The sequence below is a fragment of the Perognathus longimembris genome, chromosome 2, assembly GCF_023159225.1.
Source record: "Perognathus longimembris pacificus isolate PPM17 chromosome 2, ASM2315922v1, whole genome shotgun sequence".
Classification (NCBI taxonomy): Eukaryota; Metazoa; Chordata; class Mammalia; order Rodentia; family Heteromyidae; genus Perognathus; species Perognathus longimembris.
Window position 1 is genome coordinate 106523170 of NC_063162.1, and position 19736 is coordinate 106542905.

Consider the following 19736-nt stretch of genomic DNA (forward strand, 5'->3'; position numbering starts at 1 on the left):
CATTTTGAAGTGGAGAGAAAATTACAAGAAATAAAAAAAATAACCTTAATCCTCCTTCAAAAATGGCCCTTCTAGGGCTGGGAATATGGCCTAGTGGCAAGAATGCTTGCCTTGTATACTTGAAGCCCTGGGTTCGATTCCTCAGCACTACATATATCGAAAAGGCCAGAAGTGGGGCTGTGGCTCAAGTTGGCAGAGTGCTAGCCTTGAGCAAAAAGAAGCCAAGGATAGTGCTCAGGCCCTGAGTTCGTGCCCTCCCTCCCCCCTCCCCCACCCCTGAGGACTGGCAAACAAAAAACAAAAACCAAAAAAAAACCCAAAAATGGCCCTTCTTCTCACCAATATAAACATTAATGTAAGTTTGCTCTCTTATATAATATCACTTAGTAATTCTCTAGTTAAAGTAACTTACAACTATGAGCACCATTTTGTTCATTCTTATGTAACACATTCATAGTAGTGTAGGAATAAAGTATGTCTGCATTGTCTTTAACCATAAAATTCTAGTTTTGAAGTTTAAGTAGCCATGTCATCACCACTGACCATCCTTCTCTACTGACTCTTGTCTTCTCTTCCTCCTCTTCTCCAACAATGTAGGGCATACTTACATCTATACTTTTACAGCATCTTTTATATGTTGCAATGATAGCATTGCTATATTGCACCATAATTATTAACATGCCCATCTGCCCCCTTAGACTGATATGAGTCAAGAACTATATCTTTTACTTCTGTCAATTCCTAGCATCTAGCCCAATTCCCTGGTGCCTGGAAGTTTACCATGCTTTTAGTAAATATTAGATCAAAAAAGCCAATGAGTCAGACATTTAAAAAGGCTCTATCTGAATCCTAATGTTTTGTACATAAAAGAAGTGAACATCTTAAATGAGCACAGCTACATACTAATAGTAACAAACACGCTGTGCACAAAATTTCTATTAGAAATATCCTTGTAAATACAGAGAACACTCATAATCACAAAGTCATTCTGATGAAGTAAAGGGCAAGTGACTGCAAAACAGAAAATGTTCCTCAATTTATACTTCTTAAAAAAAATACAGGCAGGAAGTAGCACAGGCAGCAGTTTGAAGGGATTTAATGGAAGCATTAAAATCAAGGAAATGATGTCAAATGAAGGAAAACTGAACAGAGATAAAGCACTTGCACTTTTATGAAATTGTAAGGAAGCCAGTCACGGGTCAACATTTCGTAAGGGACACTTCAGTGCACAGTGTGGTCATCTAACCAACCCACCAAAATCAGAATGGCCAGTTCAATTAAACAACCATTGAGGAAATCAGCCAAACTGGGTATCTGACATTAAGACAATCAAATCCTCAGCAAGTTGGGCTGAATGTTTCTTTTCATCTATCTTTACACTTCACATAGATACGCATAAAATAAAAGTAGCTGGAAATACATATTTGATTGCTTATTCTAGCCATAAGTTATCACAATCCTCTCTTGATGACTGTAACACACCAACTGAAAAGTAATGAGGTGCTTACCATTCTCCTGGGCCTTGTAGCTGAGAGAAATAGCTCCGGAACCATTAACATGGATTAATGTTTATGCATGTAATCTTCGGTGGTAGTGAGAATATCCTGAGATGGACGACAGTAAGTCACCATTATATTCCTTCCCACTAATTGAATGCAAGGGCTCCTTAGGGAAGTTTAAAATAAGTGTGGTCCAGGCCAGGTACCAGGGTCTCCTGTAATCCTAGCTACTCAGGAGGCTGAGATCTAAGGATTACAGTTTGAAGCCAGCCAGGGCAAGAAAGCCCATGAGATTCTTATCTCCAAATAACCACCAGAAAAAATGGAAGTGGAGCTGTGGCTCAAAGTGGTAGAGAACTAGCCTTGAGAAAAAGAGCACAGGGACAGCCCCTAGACCCTGAGTGCAAGCCCCATGACCAACAAAAATAAATACATAAACAATAAATAAAATAAATGTGTTCTAAGAGCCAAATGGACTTTCCTGGTCTGAGGCTCACACAAGTGAGAAGAGTAATACAGGACTAGAAGTAAGAATGAGAGGAATATTATACATATATATGTATATACATACATATATATATATATATATAATTTGTGCTTTGTTTACAGATTCTCATTTGGTACCTTAGAATATGTATACTAGAAGCAGAAGGTGTCATCTTGAGACCACTATCTTCTTTACTTTCTGTTGCTAAACAGGATTATACCACGTTTCCAGTACAAGAAATAATCCTATTCTAAATTTCCTCCAAAGGAGATTTAAATGCCTTCATTTGTAACCCTGTGCCTGAGTTTTGACAACATTCATTATCAAATCATTTGAACTGGCCTAAATCCTTCCTAACCTAGTGGGGATTTATTTGTTCTGTGTGCTCTTCAGAGGACCAAGCTTAAAACCTTCATCCATACTGTCTTTCAGTCACTTGATCAATAAGTCCCAGTCTGGGGAAGACGTGGAAGTCTTGAATAAGCATGAAGCTCAAGGAATCTTGATACAGATCCATGACTGGAGCATTTGCTTGTTTCTGGTTTTTTTTTCCCTTGTTTGTTTGTTTTTCTTTTGTGCCCACAATGGGGCTTGAATTTAGGTCCTGGATGCTGATGTTCCTCAGCTTTTTTGCCTAAGGCTAGCACTCTACCACCTAGGCCATAATTCCACTTCTGGCTTTTGGGTAGTTAATTGAAGATAGGAGTTTCATGGACTTTTTTGCCCAGACTGGATTTGTTTATTTGTTTTGTTTTTGTTGCCAGTCCTGGGGCATGGACTCAGGGCCTGAGCATTGTACCTGGCTTCTTTTTGCTCTGCCATTTGAGCCACAGCACCACTTCTGGCCTTTTCTATATATGTGGTGCTGGGGAATCAAACCCAGGGCTTCATGTATACGAGGCAAGCACTCTTGCCACTAGGCCATATTCCCAGCCCATGGATTTGCACTGTGATCTTCAGATCTCAGCCTCAGAATTACAGGTGTGAATCACCAGCACCTTGCTTGGAATGTGTTTCCAAAAGCTACTCTTAATTGTCAGTGCCCAAACGTGGACAACATCCCCCTAGATTTACACCAAGGCATTCAGACAGAATTATCCAGTTTATAGATTATGGAGTTTGAGAGCAGTCAGTATTTGTTACATTTTAAATAGGCTGGTGCTTTCACTCCATAAAGAACAATGGTTTAACAACAATCACTCATCACTACCAAGTTCCCATCAGATTCTGGTCACCATTTTGCATGTGTTACGTTACACAACTATTTTCAGGTTGCAATCTTTAAGCTCACTTTTAAATATAAAGAAAATGAAGACCAAAGAGATCATCAAAGTTGTCCGTGTAAAAACTGATGGAACCAAATCAACCTCTTCCAATTCTGAGGGTCTTGCTACTTTCAGAATATCCATGTGAAGTACATGTCATCTAATCATAGATGCCTATGTATGTGCATCCGAAGAACAGGAAGGAGATTTGGGTAGAAGATAACAGTAATCATGTGCCAAGACACAAACATGAAGAAACTCATTAAGGATTGATAGCAGTAGGAGATAAGGGACCCAAGAAAATAGCCATGACAGTAATAGAGACTTAGTCGGGGAATGAAGAAAAGGGATTTTTATAGTTGCATTCCCTGTGTAAGAAAAAGGTGGGAAATTTCAGAATCAGGATCTTGACAAGTGTAATCTAATTACACTATCTTCTTGAGAAGTAAAAATGTTTAGATGGTTAGCCTATACAACAAAGATATAAGTTTAATGACCAAGTTAATGCATTTGTAAAACCCTGTAATTATAAATTTTCTTTGACTTTTACTTGGACTTAAGAGACAGCATAACTCTCAATGTAGGTAAGGTAAAGGCTACTTATATGTCCCAAGTAATATAATTTTGGTTTCATAACATGAAAAAAATATTGTAAAGGTGATGTATAGAGGGATTACAGTTATATCAAGTCAGGTATAGAGTACATTTCTTTTAGAACAGTGTCACCTCCTCCCTCATTTTCTTCCAGATTTTCCCCAGGGAATGAAATTTTGAGGTGAAACTACCCACTGGTTGCTCAGTGTTGTAGACAGGTAAGATTAAGATGTTTAAAGTTTTTCTCTTAAGGAAATCTTAGGTTTTCAATTTTCCTATAGATGATCTCTTAAAAGTGGCTTTTACATGGGGCACTAGTAAATCATGCCTGCAACCCTATCTAATCAGATAGCTGAGATCTGGAAGATTGTGGTTTGAGGTGAATCAGGAAGAAAAGTCTGCTACACTCTACTTCCAAAACAACCAGTAAAAGTCAGACTAGAGATGTGGCTCAGTGTAGAGCCTCAGCCAAGTAAGCTCAGTAAACGTGAATCCCTGAGATCAAATCCTGGCACCAGCAAAAAAAAAAAAAAAAGTAAGTTTTACAACTCTGTATGATATTCAAATAGAAAGAAGAGAAAAATTAAAACAGATTTATGTTTTAGCATTGACTAGTCTCTTAACCATTTCTAATCCTTTTTTGCTATTCATGTAAGTTACTGGCAAGATATTTAATCTGCAAGGGTATAGGGGTGAGTATATGTAAGAAACAGGGAGAGGGTAACAATGTTTAACACGAAATATGCATTACTTTATGTATGTAACTGAAACCTTTCTGGACATCACCTTGACAATAAAAGTAAATTTGAAAAAAAGAAACTGCATTTTAAAAATAGATGTTGGCTTTGACTAATAGACAAGGACTCACAAGAAAGCAAAGGTGATGAAGATAGCTGTGACAGACATAAACCCTGACTCTTAACCTCCTGTAGGCAAGAAAGACAGACAACGTTTGTGACACAGCAGTGACTGTTGATGCCTAGTGTGGGTAAAGTTGATGCCTATCCACAAGGACCTGTTTGGAGGTGATCATTATAGATCTGCAACAGAACATTATGGGTTTTTTTTTTTTTAAAAAGGAATTAATGGAAATAGAAGAAAGAGCAGAGCGTTTGCCTAAGAATCAAAATATACAAAATGTCATGAAGGGGCTGGGGATATGGCCTAGTGGCAAGAGTGCCTGCCTCATATACATGAGGCCCTGGGTTCGATTCCCCAGCACCACATATACAGAAAATGGCCAGAAGTGGCGCTGTGGCTCAAGTGGCAGAGTGCTAGCCCTGAGCAAGAAGAAGCCAGGGACATTGCTCAGGCCCTGAGTCCAAGGCCCAGGACTGGCCAAAAAAAAAAAAAAAAAAAAAAAAGTCATGAAGGCCAAAGGAAGATACTTTTGAAAAAAACAATGCCAAATGGTAGAATCTAAGCAAAGAAGTAAACATTTAACTGCACTTTAAAATGAGGCCTCTGGTGTACACTGGGAAATTTTCTGATGACTTTTGGGAGATGGAGTTAGGAAAGAGATAGTGTAAATGACTGTCCAGCCACCTTGGTTTCCTAATGCTGGTTTAATGAACTCTGCATTGATTCTAAGCACTGAACTCTGCAGGCAAAGAGTGTTCCACAAATGAAGTGTTTCCTTATTTGCCCATGTGCTGTCCCGGCTCTGCACTTCAGGGACCACAGTTATTTCCATCCCTACAAGCATTAGAAATATGTATCTCGCCCCAATCACGAGATCACTCATCTTGTAGTTTGAGTCTGTGCCACTAAATTTAGTGTACTTGCTGCTATTACTAATGCATACTAAATTCCATTTCCTCTGGCAGGAAATATTACACTATGAATTTCATAAGCAGTATAGTAGCCAATAAACATTGGTCATTGCCAGGCTTTTGTTTTGAAAGAAAGAAAAAACAATAATTCAAGATCTGAAGAGTTAAACCCAGTGATAATTTTAAGTTTCTTGAATAATAAAACGCAAAGGGGAAGAGTTCAGAGCTGAGTCATTAAGATTTGCTCATGGACTTCATGCTAGATGCTCTTTCTGAGCCACCTGAGTCCACTGCAGTGTTTATATAATAAGAAGGTGCTATGTCACCCTTGAAGCATTGGATCCCCTCCCTCAAATGCATGGACATGAAAGGGCATTTAACCTATCAACAAAGATATTCTTCAAATAAATTCCATCCCATAAACTGGACCCTTTATTTATTTATTTATTGGTACTGGCCCTGGGGCTTGAACACAGGGCCTGGGTTGGTCCTTGAGTTTTTTTGCTCCAGGCATGCACTCTACCATGTGAGCCAGAGTGCCACTTTTGGCATTTGTGGTAGTTAATTGGAAATGAGAGGCTTTTCTTCCCAGACCAGCTTTGAACTGTGATCCTTAGATATCAGCCTCTTGAGTAGCTAGTTACAAGTATGACTCACCAGTATCTGGCAGGATCTTGTGTTTTTTATAGCTCATCAGTCATTAAATTTCTGTCAGGAGTAGAGAATGACTGAGGATGTTCAGGCTTGCTGTGTGAAATTAAGGATCATAATTTATGATCCCTTAGTTGACACACAGGCATCCTCGATAACACAGTGTATGCTGTGGGTCAATACAAACTTCTTTTGTCAGATCAAATGAAGAGCAGGCCCTTTGATCTCTAACACAGACCCAAGTGCAGAATCTCTAATACAATGGCTCTTTTGGAGGCACTGGTTTTCATAGTGTCATTGAAGTTTTCAGGCCTGGAAAAGAAAGGCAATGGTGTACAACATATTTGTTAAATACAGAATTCTCTGGTTCGTGTTTATTTTCCTATTAGGCAAAAGGTGAATAGTCATGAATTAGAATAAAAGATAAAAGGAGAAGTATGAATAAAAGATTTTCAGTTGCTTTCAGGGAAAATAAGTAGGTGCTTTTATTTTCCTAAAATTTCCAATCCATGCTATACTCTATGTAATTAATATTCAGTATATATGTTCCACATATATGCAAGATTATTGAAATCCTATCTTGGCCAGACAAAGAAATTTTAAAATCATGGCAAAGTACACACATGATAGGTGACTTATAATTAAACGGTACAAATAAAAGTCACTGAAATATTGTAATTTTGAAACACAGAAGGGCACATGCTAACAATAGGACCATAAATTACATGAACATGCTTCCTCATACGTTTTTGAGTCAGCATTTCGCACAATCTATTTAATGAATAAAGCACTTTGTCTTGTTGTTGAATGACCCACTTCATCGCTAAATGTTTCTGTTGAAGAGGTTTTCACAATGTTGTCCCTTTCGTCATCTAGGAAGTATAAAAAAAAGAAAATCTAAACTAAAACTAACAACAACAAATACCTTTGTAATGTTGAGCTTCACATCATTTATCCCTTGGAGAGTTTAAGGCTGTCACTCCCAAACCTGCGCCTTTTTGCTAATGAGAATAATTGATTTCTGTCTCAATGCATTTTGAATCATTCTCAAGTGTCCTCTTGGATTCTCTCTTTTGCTTCAGGCTTGAACATATTAAGTTCACTTTTTCTGACAAACCTGGTTTTCTGAACAGTTTATCACTTTACTTCCTTTATAGTCCCTTCGATTTGTCATTGTCCAACTTTAATGACCACATGAGTGCAACCTTCTGGGGCATGTTTAACAACAGCCAGGCAGAGGTTGGAGCATGAGTGTGTCAGTCATTTCTCTTTCCAACGTAAAGTAAACACAGAGTTCCTTTTGAATTAATGCTACAACATATGTAGTATTTTTGAATGCAGTATGTGTTCAATGTGAGGGGTTTTGTTTCTCAGACAGTATCTCCATAGGTTGCCTCCATATGGCCTCAAACATACTTTCTTGCCTCAGCCTCCAGAGGCTGCGGTTATAGGGATGAACCACAATACGTGGCAAGAAGTGTTTTTTTTATTTGATGATATTATTTTAACTTATACTTTAGAGGGAAGCATGCTATACACGTTCTTCTTTGGTTTTTCCAGTGTAGATGAGCACAGGTGATGCTTTTCTACTCAATCAACAATGCTTACATTTAAAATTATTTAGAGAAAAAGACATTGATGAGGTCCCAAGCCCCCTTCTGTTTCATTTTTCTTTTCTTTTTTTTTTATGAGTAGTGTAATTTTACTCAGCATGTCATTTCTTTCCCTATCCACTGAAGATATAGTTTTGCTTGTCTTCTTTAGGTTTCATTCCAAGAATGTAATGATCTATTGGTGATACAATGTGATTTTCAAATTAAAATGATACCACTTAAACAAAAACCGATGAAGGAGGTAGGCTTTCTTCTTCTTCTTTTTTTCCTTTGCTGTGACTAGGTTTGAATTCAAGGCTTTGCACTCGGTTGGCAGGTTCTTTAAGATTATGACCCAGAACCCTATCCCTTATTATCCGTTTATTTCTGAGTAGGATTTCACTTTTTATCTGGGCCATTCTGGGCCATGAACCATATATTTATGCTTCCTGCCACAGGTAGGATGACAGATGCATGCCACCACATGAAGCTTTTTCTGTTGAGATTTACGTCTATAAACTTTTCCCCCTGGCCTAGAACTGCAGTCTTCCTGATATCAACCTATCATGTAGCTGGGATGACAGATGAGTGCTATAGTGGCTAGGTATTGGTGCCTCGCATTTTTTTTTATTTTTATTATTTATTTATTTTTTTTTTTTTGGCCAGTCCTGGGCCTTGGACTCAGGTGAGCACTCTCCCTGGCTTCTTTTTGCTCAAGGCTAGCACACTGCCACTTGAGCCACAGCACCACTTCTGGCCGTTTTCTATATATGTGGTGCTGGGGAATCGAACCCAAGGCTTCATGTATACGAGGCAAGCACTCTTACCACTAGGCCATATTCAGCCCTTGCAATTTTTTTTTCCTGGATAGCATTGAGCTATAATCCTCCCAAATTGCTAGAATTATAGGCATAGGTTAGTCACCCAATGATTCTGTTTCTTTGCATAATACACAAAGCCTTTCTTCACTACTTTTGGTGCTATACTACTATAATCCTAGCATTCTACATGCTAGGGTAGGAGGATAGAGAGCCTTATAGAACAAAAATAATTTCAATTAAATTAAAATTTTTATTAAAAAATAAGAATGAGGCCACACCTGTGTAATCTCCTAGGACACTGTCCAATGTCTAGCAGAATAAACACACGGTGATTTATAAAACAATAGAATCTAAATGACTGCTATTACATCTACTTTCCCTGGGTAATACCTGAAGGAAAAACTGTGAATACCTAAATGAACTTTGAGTTACATAGTAAAATGAATAGGGAATTGGGAACTAAATATAATGTATTCATCACATTTAGCACATTAAAGAACATGTGGCACTGAGAAACCTCCTATTTACTCAAACTCTTGATTGATTTCTATCCACTTTTATTTTACAAGAGCATTGAGGGAGCTATAAAATATCCAAGGTACTGTGAGCTATCATCTATTTTTTAGCCTTCAGCCAGAAGGTCAAGGTGTCTTTTAAAAAGACATTACCAATCTCACTTAGCCTTTGACTGAAGTTGTCTGACTTCACTTCAAAACAAGAAAAGACCAAAAATGTATTTTTTTCTGAATAATCATTTATTTATTGTCAAAGTGATGTACAGAGGGGTTACAGTTTCATACATAAGGCAGTGGATACATTCTTGTGCAGTTTGTTACCTCCTCCCTCCCTCGTTTCCCCCCCTCACCCCTCCCCTTTTCCCTCTTCCCCCATGTGTTTTTCAGTTGGTTTACACCAAATGGTTTTATAAGCATTGCTTTTGGAGTCGTTTGTATTTATATCCTTTGTCTCTCGATTTTGACATTCCCTTCCCCTAGTTCTAATACCAGTATATTTTTTTCTTTCTATCAAAAATAGACTTAAATTCTGGCTAAATATTATGTTTCAATTTGTTTAGATCTGGCAGATTTAACAATTGGCTTCTCATTTTTTTTTTGTTGATATAGTTGAAACAAGAAAAATGATGATTCTAGATAAAATGTCTGAAGAACTGCAGGGCTTTTAAAAGAAAGAAAAAATACAAGTGAGGAGAAGGACCATACATTACTTGACCTTTTAACTCTACTGAAAAGATTACTTAAATTCACTCAATCCTGGTGGTTCACTGAAGTGTAGAGATGTACAATGAAGAACATGAATAATTTTTATTAGTGGGAAGCAGAACGGAACCCAGAGAATAAGCACACTGCATTTGAAGTGAGAAAGGAAACCCTGCTTCATATCCCAACATGACTACTTCAAGCAAAAGGGCCAGTGAGGTAAACAGAAAGATAAGATTTACAAGATCTTCTGCTTCCCAAATTTTAGAACTCTCAACTACAACTGACAGATGTATCTCAATGACATAAAATACAAAGGGATAAATGATGGTGACAAGTAGTTTATTGTTTATTCCTGTTTCTATAAGGTTCTTATAGTCTGACAAGAGAAATTTATGAGAACAGTCCAGGAATGTTATATCCATTCTTCAAAAAGAAGTTATCAAAATTACATGACACTATCTATTTAGAACGCTTTCAGAGCCAGACATGGATGGCTTAGGCCTGCAGTCCTATCTACTCAGGACACTAAGTATCGGTATCAGGAAGTTCAAAGCCAGTCCAAGTGGGAGAGTCCATAAGACTCTTATCTCCAGTTAGCAACTAAAAGGTCAGCAGTGAAGCTGTGACTCAATTAACCAGATAGGTCACAGTCAGGTAGAAATGAGGCCACACCTATGTAATTGAGTAAAAACAGCAAGTGGGAGTAAAAAGCACCAGGACCAGCAGCACACAGACCCATAGACCCACAGACCTTCAGACCCAGACCCAGACCCAGACACACACACACACACACACACACACACACACACACACACACACACACACCCCATGTCTTTAGAAAGAAGCTAAACTTTCTTGTGTCTGTTTTGGGAAAAAATAGCTTTCCATAAACGTTATCCATCATTGTTATTATTCCAAATACTATACTAACTGATGCAATTAGAAAAGATCTAAACATATTTTTCATTTAAAAAACAAGGTACATTTTAAACATTATAAAATGTTTTAAGCTTGAAGGTTGCTTTAAAATATGTTCATCTGTGTACCTATCATTCTAGTCAAAAATTAGAACAGTTCTACCACCTCCAAATGTCCTATTCCTTCCCCATCTTCTACCCATGAAGTTTGGGCAACTACTCATCTGCCATCTGTCCTTAAATATTACATTTCCCTGCTTTAGGACCTCATTTCTTTAACTAGAATTGTACAATGTTTAGGCTGTTTTCACTTGCTATATGCTATTACATATATTAATAATTTATTCTTTTATAATTACTGAGTGGTGTTCCATAGCTCAGACATATATTCTTAACTATGCAGGAGGTGGAAATGGGAAAGTGCATGGTTCAAAGTCAGCCAGAGTCAAAGGTATGCACAACCCTATCATAAGCAATAAAAAGATGAGAATGGTGGTATCTACCTTTTATCCTAGGAATCATACATAAGAAGACTGTGGTCCAGACCCTATTTAAAAAAAAATAACTGACTTACAAAAGGCAAGAGCACTCACCCCACAAGGATAAGGCTCTGAGTTCAAACCAGTCCCATCAAGGAAAAAAAATACCACAACTGATTCCATTTCTTGCCACATTTAGGTTGTTTCTACAGGGAGGATCAATTTAAGCTTTTATGAATGTTCCTATTTAACTCTTATTGTGGGTTTTTTTTTTAGTCCCAACATTTATAAAATTTTAACTTCTTGATTCTCCCAATAATTTAAAAGACCTACGTGTAATATATAGATTTCTCATGTAATTGTCATTGTAGGATATGAGATAATGTTTTATGAGAATTATTTTTTTAAAAAAAAGAACTTTTCAGGCTGGGAATATGGCCTAGTGACAAGAGTGCTTGCTTCCTATATGTGAAGCCCTATGTTTGATTCCTAAGCACCACATATATTGAAAAGGCCAGTAGTGGTGCTGTGGCTCAAGTTGGCAGAGTACTAGCATTGAGCAAAAGGAAGCCAGGGACAGTGCTCGAGGCCCTTAGTTCAAGCCCCAGTACTGGCCAAAAAAAAAAAAAAAAAAAAAAGAACTTTTCATCTCTCTGACCTTTGAGTAGCATATTAGATCTTTTTTATGGTCCCTTAGAGGAAAATATCACAAATAATAAAAGAATTTCAATGCATTGCATTTTCTTTTTCTTACTTTTTCACTATGATTTCAATATCCATTAAAACATATAATTTCTTGCAAGGCAATTTAGCAGATTTGCTGCTAACTGCATGGTTTATAATTTCATATATTTGAAGGCGGCATGATGCTTACATGTAAATTACAGGGACATTATGTGTTTCTGTGATAGCAAATACATTTCCCAATTGGAAAGTGTGTGGGGGGGGGGGGTGGGTGTGCGTGCACACACAGGTGCATGCTTACATATGCCAGTACTAGAGTTTGAATTCATGGTCCTGTGCTCTCACTTAGCTCTTTCACTCACAGCTTGTGCTCTACTACTTGAGCCATTCCTTCAGTTCTGGCTTTTTGCTGGTTAACTGGAGACAAGAATCTCTTAATGTTCTGGCTTTGAATTGTGATTCTCAGATCTCAGGCTCTTGAGTAGATGGGGTTATAGGCATGAATTACAGGTGTCCAAAATGAGTGACTTTTTTTTTTTTGCCTTTTCACATCCTTTTTGATCATAAGACCAGTCAAGCTCCTAACATAGCACTATGAAGGAAGAATGTTCATTGACCAGTGTAGACACAAGCGTAGGAATGACCTACCACCATGACATCTTTAAATCTTTCTGTAAATATCTATAATCTATGTCTTAGTGGGACTTGTTACTCTAATAAGACATAGGGTCAACTATATTTTTCTGTTTTGAAATATCAGGGAATACATATAGAAGACCTTAAATTAGGAAATTATTTTGGTTTTGCTTTTTATGAATGCCTAAGGCTAAATGCATCTATGCAACTATTATTATTTCACTACCTTCAAAAATATGACTACTGGCTTCTCAGAAAAGTAAAGGAGAGGAAAAAAACTCGAAAGATTTGCTTATAGTTCAGCTAGAAATATTTGCTAATAACTCTAAAAGGAACATGTATCACAATAAATAATTAAAACAAAATATTCTTGGAACACATCCCAGAATTTAAATCCTATGGGTTCATATAACCGTACCATGCCATCAAATGACAATGCATACAAAGTTACATGGCTTTACTATGGCTGCCAAGGGTCTTTATGACAGTCCTGGGTTTTTGTTTTGGTGATACTGTGGATTGAACTCATAAGAGGCATTCTACTATGTGAATCACATCCCTGCTCACTTTTTGCCTTAGTTATTCCTGAGGTATAACCATTTGGCCAGGCTGTCTTGGACTGTGATACTCTTACTTGTGCTTTCCTATGTCACTGAGGAAGATAAGCCCCTTTGTGACAGGCTTTGGTTAAGATGGTGTCTGATGACATTTTATGTCATGGTTGGCCTGGAATCTCTGCCTCCCAAGTAGCTAGGGTTATAGGTTTAAGCAACCATGCCTGGCTCATTTCTTAAGATGATTTTTAAATCCCTATCTTTGTGACTTTGTACGTGACGGTCTCTCTTTGTAAAACTCTTTTTCCTCCTGGCAATTCTTTAGTCCTTTTTTATGACTCTGTTTTTCTTGGTATCAGAGAAAAAGGACACCTGAAGCTTTGAGTCTGAGTTAAGTAGCACTCTTGTGTATGTGCATATTCTCTCTCTAGTTGTTCTCCATTTCTCTTTATTTTCATTACCTCTTGACTTGCTAACATTTCCCACTAACTGCAATCTCTGTGATTCCAAGGATGAGACTCTTTTCTTAGTGACACATATTAGACACTTCACAAATACTTGTGAGACAAGAAATGAATGATGATGAATGCCTAGTGACTAAGGAAAATCCAAATGCCAGATGATTATTTAACTTCGTTGAATTAAAACAGCCTTCCTGAAATGCATGGGTCTTGCAGTTGATTTCTGTAGAAGATGAAATTTAATGATTCACAGAGAATGGATTTGTATATAAGGCTATGCAAAAAAAAAAAAAAAAAGGATTGCTCACAAGTTTCTACATATTCACTTGCAACAGTTGGACCACAATTAGTCTGACCCAAAGAGTAGACTTTTAAGGGAGAAACTAATGAGAAATGGTATAAAAAAAAATCAAAGACAACCAGGGGTCGACATAAATGGGGAGAGCATGTGCACATTAGCGGCTGTCAAAGGTTGGGGAAGGAAGATGAACAGTATGAACACAGAGGATTGCTAAGGAGTAGAATGGTTCTGTATGAGTGTCCTCGGGGGCGGGGGGGGAGGTTCTCTGTCATCTCACAACCAAGAGAGAAGCCTAATAGAAGGGGTGGGATCTAGGTAATAACAATGTATGGTTCTGGCTCATAAGTGTAGTATATCTAATGCTCTGGTGGGTGGTTGTTGGTAATGTGGGGTGCTCTACATGTATAGAAAGAGTTTGATGTATATCTTTGGCTACTTTCTTGATTTGCTGTATAACTAAAATCCCTTGAAAAATAGCCTTTAAGAAGTTAGTGATATTTGGTAAAGAATTTTAATAGCTGCAAGCTGAAGATGTGTATAAGTAATTAGCAGCCAGGCATCAGTGGTTCATAACTGTAATCCTAGCTATGCCAGAGGCTGAAATTGGAGGACCACAGTTCGAAGCCAGCCTCGACAGGAAAGCCTGTGAGGCTTGTAATTCCAATGATGCAGCAAAAAGCCAGAAGTGGAGCTGTAGCTCAACTGATAGAGTACTAGCTTTGAGGAAAAAAGCTCGAAGATAGCACTCAGGCCCTGAGCTCAAGGCCTAGTATTGGCACAAAAACAAATGCAAGTAATTAGTGAGGTGCCAGACTTTGAAGTTAGGCCCCACCACGTGAACCCCATTTTAGAATCGAACCCTGAGCCAATCAGATTTGTACCTGTGTTCTAATCTTGCTTGCACAGCTGATTGTTGTAACCCTGTTCTTTGCCTTTATAAGCCCTGTGTAATCACAGCTCGGGGCTTCCTCCTAACCTCCGCTGTGTCGGTGGGTAGGACGAGGCCGAGTTGGCAGCTCGTTAAATAAACCCTTGCCTTGCTTTTGCATTTCGGAGTGTCTGAATCTCGGTGGTCTTCTTGGGGGTGGTCTTGCAACTTGGCACAACATTTGGGGTTTCGTCCGGGATAGCCCCAGAGACCCTGAGATCCCAGACTCCGAAGGTAAGAAAACAGCGCTGTTCATTTGTCTTGTCCTGTAATTTGTCTGTCTGTTTTGCTTTTGCTTGGGTCTACTCCTCCTGTACCCTGGCAGGAGGTTGTGGGCCAACTTGGGTCTACTCCTCCTGTACCCTGGCAGGAGGTTGTGGGCCAACTTGGGAGATCTCCAACTCGTAACTCGGGTCCACTCCTTCTGCACCCTTGCAGGAGGTTGTGGGCCAACTCGGGTCCACTCCTTCTTGCAGGAGGTTGTGGGCCAACTCGGGTCCACTCCTTCTTGCAGGAGGTTGTGGGCCAACTCGGGTCCATTCCTTCTGCACCCTTGTAGGAGGTTGTGGGCCAGCTTGGGAGATCTCCAACTCATAGCTTTTCTTAGGCCTGTGTGTTTTCCTCCTTTTGTATTAATTGTTTTGTTTTTTGTAGCCTTTTGGACTGAACTTCTGATCAGAGCTATGGATAACCTCCATCTAGCCCCCTAGACTTGATCCTAGCTCACTGGAGGGAGGTTAAGGAGATAGCTCAGAACCAAGGTGTGGCCCTTAAAAAGGAAAAGTGGATCACCCTGTGCAAGTCAGAATGGTCCACCTTTGAGGAAATTGAGGGAGCTTTGACATAGGGAGGAAGCACGGAGGAGGAAATGTTTCCCGCTCCATACTCCCCATCCCAGTTAACTCTACAAGAGGAGGACTCTGAGGAAAATGTTTCAGCTGTGCCCTCCGCTCCGGAGGGTCCTGCCCAGTCAACTCGCCGGCGCCGACAGCCCAGGACACGGATGCATCAGCCCCAAGTCCAAGTCCTGACCCGCAGCCGCCGACGGGGTGGATGTAGGGCCAGCCCAAGCCACCCACAGGTGGCAGGGAGTGACCTCACCATGCTGCGCTCTCATTTCTGTGTTGTTTGTAAGTCTAACAGTCTCTTTTGTGTCAAACCTGCATAGCTCATTGGAAAGATGTAATTGCCATTCCAGCTTCTTTGTAGGTTTTTTGTAACAGTTTCCAGCAGGCCCACAGAGAAGCACAGGTGATTCCTACAAGTTTGTCAAGATCTAATACTGACCCTTAATAAGTTCCAGGTAAGAGAGCATGCTTAAAAACTACTTCTGTGTGGACCACCTTGTTGCTTATAATTGGAGTAAAGTGGCCCCTTATAAGACTCATTGATCTGAATCTGCGGTTCGAAGCCAGCCCGGGCAAAGAAAGGTCCCTGTGAGAGACTTGTCTCTAATCAGCCAGCAGAGTGCTGGGAACGGAGTGGTGTGGAGCTCAAAAGTGGTAGGGTGCTAGTCTTGAGCTGGAGAGCTGAGGGACAGCACTCAGGCCCTGAGTCCAAGTCGAAAGTCACTCCTGGGACAAAAGTGATGGAGCATCCAGAGGCAGTAAGCCACTGCTTGGATGGCAGAGATGGTGTCAGATCCTAGAGTCACTCCTATTTGGCCTTTCAAAAGTTAATCAAAGCCGGGAAGTCCTAGAAGAATAGTTCATAAGCATGCCTTTCCAATGCACATGTCTGTCTACTGGGCAGGAATTTGCCAGTCATCTGTGATAGTGGTTAGTAAGGGTAAGTTTGTCAAATGAGAGGATAGATTAAAATCTCACCCCCCACAGTTACTCAAAGCCCTGACTGGCAGTAAGATTTTAAGTTGATACATCTGTTTAGGAAAGAAAGCTTGTAGACCTGAGATTGTGTTGTGTTCTTATTGAGATCTGTTAAAGGCCTGTCAGCTTGCCAATGCCCCCAATCAACAGATTAACCACGGTGGAGGGGACCCTGGACGGCATCACCACTTGGGTTCATTGCTTCCATGCCAGGCCAGCTGACCCCTTTGCCCTGGATGACAACTACCGTGATGGAACATGGGAGGTCTCCAAGCACCCAGCTGGGCCGCTTCGCCTTCGCCTCAAGAAAAGAAAGACTGAATATTGTTATAATTTTCTTTTTGCCTTCTTTCCTTACTACCCTGGCTGGTGTTAATGTTATTTTGGCAGCTCACTCCAAAGTGAGGTGAATCCTGCAGTCCCTTGGTAAAGTAGACTAGGGTTATAGGTTCCTGGCTGGGTGAGGTCAACGCCCCTGAGTCAGCCTGAAGAAGTTACAGAAGATGGATGATCTTCACCCATCAGCCCCCCTTTAAAACCGAGGGACCAGAGTTATTTTCGGATACTACTTTTGGCCCTACTGGCCCATGCCTTACCTCTATATCATCCCCTAGACATGCAAGCCATTGAAATGGACAGAATGGAGCCATGATTGGCTCCCAAGGTACCAAAAAGAAAAAGGGGGAAATGAGGTGCCAGACTTTGAAGTTAGGCCCCACCACGTGAACCCCATTTTAGAATCGAACCCTGAGCCAATCAGATTTGTACCTGTGTTCTAATCTTGCTTGCACAGCTGATTGTTGTAACCCTGTTCTTTGCCTTTATAAGCCCTGTGTAATCACAGCTCGGGGCTTCCTCCTAACCTCCGCTGTGTCGGTGGGTAGGACGAGGCCGAGTTGGCAGCTCGTTAAATAAACCCTTGCCTTGCTTTTGCATTTCGGAGTGTCTGAATCTCGGTGGTCTTCTTGGGGGTGGTCTTGCAACTTGGCACAACAATGTATGGTTCTGGCTCATAAGTGTAGTATATCTAATGCTCTGGTGGGTGGTTGTTGGTAATGTGGGGTGCTCTACATGTATAGAAAGAGTTTGATGTATATCTTTGGCTACTTTCTTGATTTGCTGTATAACTAAAATCCCTTGAAAAATAGCCTTTAAGAAGTTAGTGATATTTGGTAAAGAATTTTAATAGCTGCAAGCTGAAGATGTGTATAAGTAATTAGCAGCCAGGCATCAGTGGTTCATAACTGTAATCCTAGCTATGCCAGAGGCTGAAATTGGAGGACCACAGTTCGAAGCCAGCCTCGACAGGAAAGCCTGTGAGGCTTGTAATTCCAATGATGCAGCAAAAAGCCAGAAGTGGAGCTGTAGCTCAACTGATAGAGTACTAGCTTTGAGGAAAAAAGCTCGAAGATAGCACTCAGGCCCTGAGCTCAAGGCCTAGTATTGGCACAAAAACAAATGCAAGTAATTAGTAAGTAAATAGATGGATATCATGCCAAAATGATGTTTGATGAAATATTTGTATTGAATAATGCTTGTAAAGGGATGGCAAAGGACAGGTGTTGAAATATGTTTATAACTTACAGAGAGCAGGTCATGATAACAGGGATTGAGTACATATGGCAGACAGTTCCAGCCCTCTGATCCAGCGGTTCCCTCCAGCTGGATGTGTGAGTACAGGCTAGCATCCTCAAGGCCCTCCTGAGATACTTCCCAGCAACATAGTGTCGATTAAAATGGACAATAGTAAAGCATGGGCTACTGAACTGGAAAGAAACATTCTGTTCATTCAATAAACCTGTTCTCATCTCATTTTTTAAAGCTTTAAGATTCAATTAAGTGTTAAGAGCCGTAAAGGGAGATGTCGAGGTTCCAATTAGACAATAGGTCATTAATTTTTCATATTTACAAAGAATATTCTCAAAGAACAAAGCTAGTTTCTGAACACTTTCAAAATATAGAACACTGTCATACATAAAATTGTGTTTTGTATTTATCCTTTGTGATCAAATAAACCTGGATGAAGAAACACATGTGCTAATCACTAAATTTCAGTTGTTGCATGTTTATGAGGTGTGTGGACATATTGTCTAAATATTAACCACTATTCAGTGACTATGCTAACTAGCATAGACTGGAGGGGATAAGATTAATGAAGCGGGCTGGGGATATGGCCTAGTGGCAAGAGTGCTTGCCTCATATACATGAAGCCCTGGGTTCGATTCCTCAGCACCACATATACAGAAAACGGCCAGAAGTGGTGCTGTGACTCAAGTGGCAGAGTGCTAACCTTGAGTAAAAAGAAGCCAGGGACAGTGCTCAGGCTGAGTCCAAGCCCCAGGACTGGCCAAAAAAAAAACAACAAAAAAGATTAATGAAGCCTTTGCCTCTGACTTAAAAGCTTACCTAACAATAGTTTCTTGCACTGACTATAATGGGGGGGGGGGTCGTTGTCATTGTAACATTGTTAAGTTACAAACATTGAGTCTTATCCAACTCTGATGCTCAATGGCCACCTCTGACCTTAGGGAGGAGGTAACAAGTTGGATATGAAATGTACTCATTGATTTATGTATGAACCTGGTGATCATGACAGAGGAAAAATTTGAAAAGACAAAAATGCCAGGGCACCTGGGAGACAGCCTGCTGTGGTCTTTAAGTATGCCCAGAGAGACCTCCAGGGCCAGAGTTCATCCCATCATGGCAGACTTCTGGGTTTGTAAAAGTTAGGCAAGGTGTTTAATCTCCATTAATCTCAGTTCTTCTACTGAAAAGGACAGAAGCAGCCCATAACCACGTGTTGTGTGCAAAACACAACAGTATCTTAGGCCTGTAATCCTAGCTATGCAGAAGGCTGAGATCTGAGGGTCAAGGTCCAAAGTCAGCCAACCAGACAAATCTGTGACAATCTGATCTTCAATTAACCAGCAAAAAGTCAGAAGTACAGCTAGAGATATGACTCACATGGTAGAGTGCCTGCCTTAAGTGCAAAAGATAAGAGACAGTACCAGGTCTTGAGTTCAAGACTTAGTATTGACATTCAAAAAAG

General features: G+C 39.9%; 1 protein-coding gene across 13 annotated transcripts in view; it reads right to left on the reverse strand.

Moving 5' to 3' along the window:
- Positions 1 to 19736, reverse strand: part of Magi2 (membrane associated guanylate kinase, WW and PDZ domain containing 2) — a 1248503-nt gene that overhangs the window by 592321 nt on the left and 636446 nt on the right. The window lies entirely within an intron of this gene.